The sequence below is a fragment of the Amaranthus tricolor genome, chromosome 12, assembly GCF_026212465.1.
Source record: "Amaranthus tricolor cultivar Red isolate AtriRed21 chromosome 12, ASM2621246v1, whole genome shotgun sequence".
In the NCBI taxonomy this organism is placed as follows: Eukaryota; Viridiplantae; Streptophyta; class Magnoliopsida; order Caryophyllales; family Amaranthaceae; genus Amaranthus; species Amaranthus tricolor.
In genome coordinates, this window is record NC_080058.1 from 10,321,137 (window position 1) to 10,328,857 (window position 7,721).

Consider the following 7,721-nt stretch of genomic DNA (forward strand, 5'->3'; position numbering starts at 1 on the left):
ATTTAAACAAGCAAGTCTATAACATAGTAAACAAAAAACATAATTCAAATTATTATAATTGCATTATTTGTCTTTTAAGTCACATTAGCTCTAAATGCATAGAAAAACTCCATAAGATTGAAATTCTTAGATCTAATGACTACACACTATTAGATGTATGTGAATATTGTCTAATGGATAAGGTGACAAAATCACCTTCACATGTCATATTGAAAGGATTGTGAAACTCTTAAAACTCATACATACAGATGTGTGTGGGCCAATGAGAACCATGACTAAGGGAAATTACAGCTACTTTATAACTTTTACTGATGATTGAGTCCACATGGATCTTAGTGATCAATATCTAAACAAAAAATATTAAGGATCATTGGAAAGGTTATAGCATTTGTTCACAATGGATTCCTTTGGGTATTCCTCAACTGAATGGTGTATCCGAAAGGAGAAATCAAACTTTATTAGATTTGGTTCAATGCATATTGTCTATTGCAAAGTTACCAATCTAATTTTAGGGTTTTGCACCGGAAATAACTGCATTCTCACTCAAACGAGTTCCATCTAAAGATGACACCAAATAAGATATAGATAAAAAAAGTTCCTTTAATACTCGTTCTTAGGATTTAAGCTAAGGTCGCTAAGCCTATTTAAAATGCTTACAATTTAATAAAAAAACATTTGTTTGATATTCTAAAGAAATAAAGAAGTATTACTTCAACAACCAAAGCGAAACAAAGTGTTTGTTGCTCATTATTAATAGTGTTTTCTTTGAAATGAATTTAATATCTATGGAAACAAATGGCAATAAAATATTTCTCAAATAAGTTTGAAAAGAGAAACAATTGAACATAGTTCATACTTAGTGAGAGATGGCCCGACATAATAAATTGTTATCGAGGCAATGAATTCATATCATTAACCTTCTACTGTTTCACGTGGTGATAAATCTTACGATGTTTCTACCTCTCAGGTTAAATCATCTTATGTTGCTTTCCTAAGGACCAATACAACTATAATTTTGTCAAAGAAATATGTTGATTTCTTGAAGACCAATAGTTCTAAAATTACAATTTTAGAACACCAAGAGGCAAGAGCCTACTACGTTTGAAAATCATGTATGAGACTTGGTTGATTTGCTTGATGGAGTAAAACCCATCAGTTGCACATAAATTTTCAAATTGATAGGATAAGGACAAAAACCTCAATACTTTCAAAGTGAAACTACTAGCCCAAGGTTCTAGATAAGTTTATGATTTTGACTATGATGAGACTTTTTTCTAAGTGGTTGTGTTTAAATTCATTCGGATTCTCCTTATGATTGCCACATTTTATGACTATAAATATGAAAAAAGAATGTTAAAATCGCCTTTTTAAATGGGTTCTTAAAAGATAATATTTATATAAAAAACCTAAAGCTTTTGTGGATCCAAGATATCCGGAAAGATGTTGTAAGCATTAAAAGGCCCTATACAATTTACACAAACTTCAAGGAATTAGAACCTCAAATTTGATGAGGCAATCAAACATTTTGGTTTTCTTGGAATTGAACAGGAATCTTGTGATTACAAGAAGTTGAATGGGAATAACCTCATATTTTAGTAAAAGACACACTACTTAGTTCCCATGCTTCAATATGTTAAGAAATAGTTTAAAACTTGTTTCTCTATGAAAGATCTTGCAGAGAACAAATATAATATAGGATCATGATTTACAAGATTAATTCAAAATAATGATCAAAAGTAGTCAAAAAGCTTATTTGGGTAAGATTCTTTTTAAGTTTTAACTTAGAAAACTGTTAGAGAGGTTTCATTCCCATACAAGATGACTTAACGTTTAGCAAGTTTTAATGTCCTATTAAAACTGTAGAGTTCAAAGATTGATTAAGATATCTCATTCCTCGATAATAAGGTCGATCATGTATGCAATGATTTGTACTCGGCCAAATATTGCACTTGCTTTTAGCATGTGTAGCAAATATCAGGAAAATGCGAGAGAAGTCCATTGGACAGCTACGAAAGCAATCCTTAAGTACATAAGAAAAACTAACAATACCTTTCTTGTTTACGGAGGAAATACAACATTAGTTATTGATGGTTACACAAATGCGAGTTTTCAAATAGACAAAGACGATTATCGATCTCAATCAAATTTCATCACAAATTTATATGGAAAAGTTCAAAGCAAAGCTCAATCGCAACTACAAAAGAAGCAAAGTACACAACTATGTGACTCAAAAACTTTAAATTTTTAAATCCTATCATGTTTTTTCATAAGAAGTATATATATTAATTAATTTTTTTTCTAATTTGATAAAATATTGGACAGCACCACGTGTAGAGTTGATTAAGGTGACAAGACGATGACGTGGTAGCCATAGGTTAGAGAGAAGTCTTATAGAGGGGACCATGAAAATGCAATAATGAGTTGATCATGTAAAGGGGAAACAGAGTACTCCGAATACATCTAGGCTTTAGCTCTAAGCCTCTAATACTACTAGATTCATACACACTGTTCCTAATCCATTTCCTATACATAAAGGTTATGACAGTCAGCTGGAAATGCGTTGTTTCTGTTGACTTTCACTAATCATCACTATCTCATTACCCCCTTCTTCCAATTATTGTTAAGTCAAAGTATTTATTTGATTTAAAGACTATTATTACTACTTCTTCCGTTTCTGTTGACTTGCACTAATCATCACTATAACAAATGCCACTCATTTATATTTTTACTATAATAATTATTTATTTTTATTTTAAGTTTCACTGTAAAGTGATTTAGTTCTATTTTATTTGGTTTTTAGTGACATATGTAATTGTTATTATAATCTAGTGGCATTTGTGACAAATATCACTGGATCCTATGTAGCAAAAAAATTTAGTGTGATTTTTTATTATGCTGCTAAAGGGTCTAGTAAATTTCACTAAATTCTCTATATATACTATTAGAAATTTAAAATAGCGACATTTAAATTAAATGTCGCTAAATATATCCCACTAAAAGCAAATTATGTTGTAGTGTTTTGACACTATTCATCGTTCAAGTTTATTTTATATATTGTGGGTAATGTGTAAGAAAAAATATAGTCAGTGGAATGTTGTTTGAATGGTTTAATCACATACTTTCATAACTTAACTTTTTATAATTTTTAGATGTGTACAGTGTATAGCTCAATATATAAATGATCAAAATAACATATTAGATTACGTAAAAAGTCAACTGTAGCAAGTATAATGGAACAAAGAAAAGTATTAAAATACACTATCTATCCGATATATTTGATTTTTTTTATAATAGTGTAAATATTAATTTATATTAATATATCAAATGAGATCATAAAATAAATTGATAAAATTAAAAGAGTGAATCATTTTGTGAGTAAGATTAAAGAGAGTTGTGCAGATCATTAATTACCAAAAGAGAGAATTGTGCAAAGTAACTGAAAAAACCTAAAATAGAAATCAAGTACAAATTAAATAACACAGATCAAAGAGTATTTTATTGTATATGTTCTTATCATTTATATTTTGTCTATTCCAATGACATCGCCAAAGCACACATTAGCACAAATATTTTAAAAATTATGGAGACATTAAAAATTGCATGTACAATGTCTGAAAAATAAACGATCCGAAATATAACCGAATCAATCGTCACTTGTCCGAAATCTACCCAATCACCCGAATGAACACTTCTGGTGGACAAAATCAAAATTGAAATATATAATTGTGTCAATAAGAATCAAGGAAAATGGTGAGGACATTATGCAAAATGAAAATGTTACAAAGTAAAAGAAACAGACCATAAAAATAATAGTATAATTAATTAAGTTATATACTAATATATAATAATCTTTCTTTAAAAATAACTTATACATCTATTTTATGATAATGTAGAAAAGGTAAATTGTTTTAAAAATTGTGAAGTTTATTATACTTCTATGAGGTAGGTATTTAAAATATTTTAAGGAGTATGTAAGTTAAAGTTTAAATTTTATAATTTCAGATTTGTTATTTTAAGCTTAAATGAACTTATTATAGGTCTATTGGACATAGTTTTTTTTTGTTTTTTTTTTTTTAAATTTTTTATACTTAGTTTGTTTGAATATGATAACCTTTAAACTAGAGAAAATTCTATTTAGTAAGTAGTGATGGCCACGGTCCGGGTTGGGCTGGTTTCGTTCCGATTCCACCCGGTTCCGGTTCTATGTGGAACCTGATTCGAACATTCCGGTTTCGAGCGGTTTCAAACGGTTCCTTGGCGGTTCCGGCGGTTCCAACTCTCGGGTCGGGCGGGTCGGACCATCGGTTCCATTCTTATTTTTCCTTTAAATATAATATAAAAATACAATAATAATGCGGACGTACCTTTGATGATTACTTGATTATTAGCGAAATTCATTGCTTGTCATCGTTATCAAAATATTTACTAAAACGAAGGAAAAAAATAAATTAATAAGAAACGATAAAAATGATTAATAAAAAAAGAGGGAGAAAATGGACTTGAACCTAGTACCCGAAGGAATATTAAGCTGCCTACGTATCCCGAAGGAATCAAAACCCACGTAGTTCTTTGTCATATCTTTTATTTGTAGTTGTTGAATGTTGATTGATCGTTATCCGATATTCATGATCCTATTCGTATTCGTCATCATCTTGTTGGTTAGATGCTTCCGCTGACTCTTCTGCTGACGATGATGCAGATGTATCCATCATCATCCATGGATCATCATCGTTTTAATCATCATCATTCTTGAGTCCTTGTGTTTGGAGCTCCGCTTGATCCCAATCTTTCTTGCAAATACATATTTGAATAGTATGTGGAGCAAGACGAAAGCTCTTTTCGTCTAGAACTCTTCTACCTGCACTAAAAGCAGAATCCGACGCAATCGTAGAAGCAGGAATTGCAAGGATATCCTTTGCAATTCTCGATAATATGGGAAATTTTATGGATTTTTCTTTTCACCATTCTAAAATATTATAGCTACCTTGATTAATTTCAAAGTGATGTTTAAGATAATTATCAAGTTCTAAATATGAAGCGGAGGGTGAGGAAGAAGATGGTCCTACAAAACTATCATCTTGGCTTATTATGTTTACTAGCACGCCTAGACGTATCGCGACTTGGGTTATATACACTAGAATAGTAATCATAAAGTTCTGCTAAAAGTTTTTTACAATTTCTAACATAATTATGTATATCACTAGGCGGGCGATCTAATGATTGGTAGTAAAATCCAATTACTTTAGTAAGGATTTCCGTCTTAAAACATGGGTCTAAAATTGTCGCAATTCTATAAATAAAAGGAAAATCAGTAAAATACGTCTTCCACTTGTCCATCATATCTGCAAGAATCGACTTTAAAAATATATTAGTATCATCATGCGAATGTTTAAGAAGATGATAAAAATAGTAATACATTCACTTATTACTAAGTGAACGTTTGGTTCGTAAACATATGAAAAAATGTTTGTTTAAATATCCCGTACCACCACCTAACACGTATTCACAAAACACAATAAACGAATTTTTAATACATTCTTGATTTACAAAATATAAATATCATGTATGTATAAAAACTTAAAAAGTATTTACCTCTATTGAAATTGTATGAAACTAACGGCTTTACCCCTTGACTTTCACAAATTTGACAAGTGCATAAGAAAACATCCGGATTTTCGGTTGGTTCTTTTGTAAAATACGACCACACATGTGAAACAGCTCTACCACTAGGAGGTGGCATTGCCGGAAAAGGTTGTCTTGCTAGTTCATCTTCATCTAAATTTAAATATAAAGACATACTCAAATGCCACAATATATAAATAAATAATAATTTAAAATTTAATCAATTTGAAGAATAAAATTATAAAACTAACCGATACTTTGGAAATTGACTCGTTTACCACGAGCTTGTCTTTGTTGTTGTTGTTGTTGTTCTTCATGTGATCTCGTTGATGACTGTCGAGATCTATGTATCCCAATAGGGGTCGTCGGTTCCTCTTCTTGTTCTTCTTCTTCTTCCATTTGTATTTCTCTTTCCACTTCTTCTACATAATCGTGTAATTCTTGGTCGTACCCTTCTGGATAATTTGGTTCAAAATTATAATTACTAACCGAAGGTGTTGTTGATACCGATGGAGTTGAAGTGGCCTTTCTTTTGGAGCTAGAACCACTCAATGATTTTGCCACTTTAGTAACTTTTTAGAGGCTTTTTTCAAAAAGGAAGACATGATAATATTAAAATAATAATGGAATTAAGAAATAAATAAATAAATAAAAGACTAATTATGTAATTAAGAAATAATTAAAAGACTAATTATGTAATTAAGAGAATAATTGCGTTTGCGTAATTAAGTAGAGAGAGTAGGAGAAGAGATGAATAGTGAATGAAAATGATTGAAAGTGTGGAGTATTTATACAAAAAATCCCCAACGGCTAGTTTTTGACAGGTTCCAAAGAACCGTTGGGCCAGGTGAACTGCCCGATTCCGATTTGTTGGGCCGGGTGAACCGGTCCGGTCCGGTTCCCGGTTCCTTGGAACCTGTGGTCCGGATGAATCAACCCGCAGTTCTTTCCGGCGGTTTGACGGTTCCGTGGTTCGGGCCGGTTCGGAACCTGTCACGAACGGTTCCGGTTCCGGGACGGTTTCAAGCGGTTCGGAACCGGTTCGGTTCCGGATAACCCGCTCCATGACCATCACTAATAGTAAGTATATATTTGACGAGTGTTTCTAACCTATTGTACTAGGTAGGTTTACTGTTTCTTTTTTTACTTTCACAACAAATTTGCTCCATATATATCATGGTAATTGTCTTTGATTTTTATCGTTTTCATTATTTCCTATCACTTTATGTCTAATACTATGATTAATGTTATATAATCTTAATAAATTTATTGTGAAGATTAAATGCGATAATCAAACTTACGCCTTTAGTGCATAGATTAGCAAAACACTAATTTAACCTAATAAATTACTCTTTAATACAAATAATAATTTCAAAGATTACACGTATTAAAAGATTTTCAAAACTTAATCAAATAGTAGGTAAATATTGGTAGTTTTATAAAACAATTAAGTGTTTTTCTTAAAAAAAAAATAAGTATTTTATACTCTCTTCAATCTTTTTTGTTCTTTCCATTTGAAATATGGGAAGAAACCAAGGAGTATACTGATGAAGGATAATATTCTATAAAAAGTCATTATTAATTGAAATAGATAATGATTAATGTTGCTTGAAATCTTATTTTCTATAGGCAAGATACAACGAGTACGATGATATGATGATGATGTTGCCTGAAATTTATAAAAAGAAGTGAGATATTTACTAAAATGAGAAAAGAGTTATAATGACCATTAATATGATAGAATCAAGAAATTTTTTAGAGTTAAAATGTAAATATATAATGGTCTTTTAGTAAACTGAGTTAGACACACGAGGTCATTTTTGTCCATAAATATATCCCAAAATAGAAAGATTCATAATGAGAAAAACTTTGTAAAATTTGATTTTTGAGAATATGAGAAAACAAATAAAAACAGAGTGAGTATTTATTTTAAATTATGACCCTACCCATAAAAATTTTAATTCATTTAAAATCATTTTAAACCACAATAGAATCATTTAAAAATGGTACAATTAGATCTTAAAATTTTAAAAATGGTACAATTTGATTAAGACATATTTAAGATCCTAGAACCATCATGACGGGTTCAGGTCTGAGCC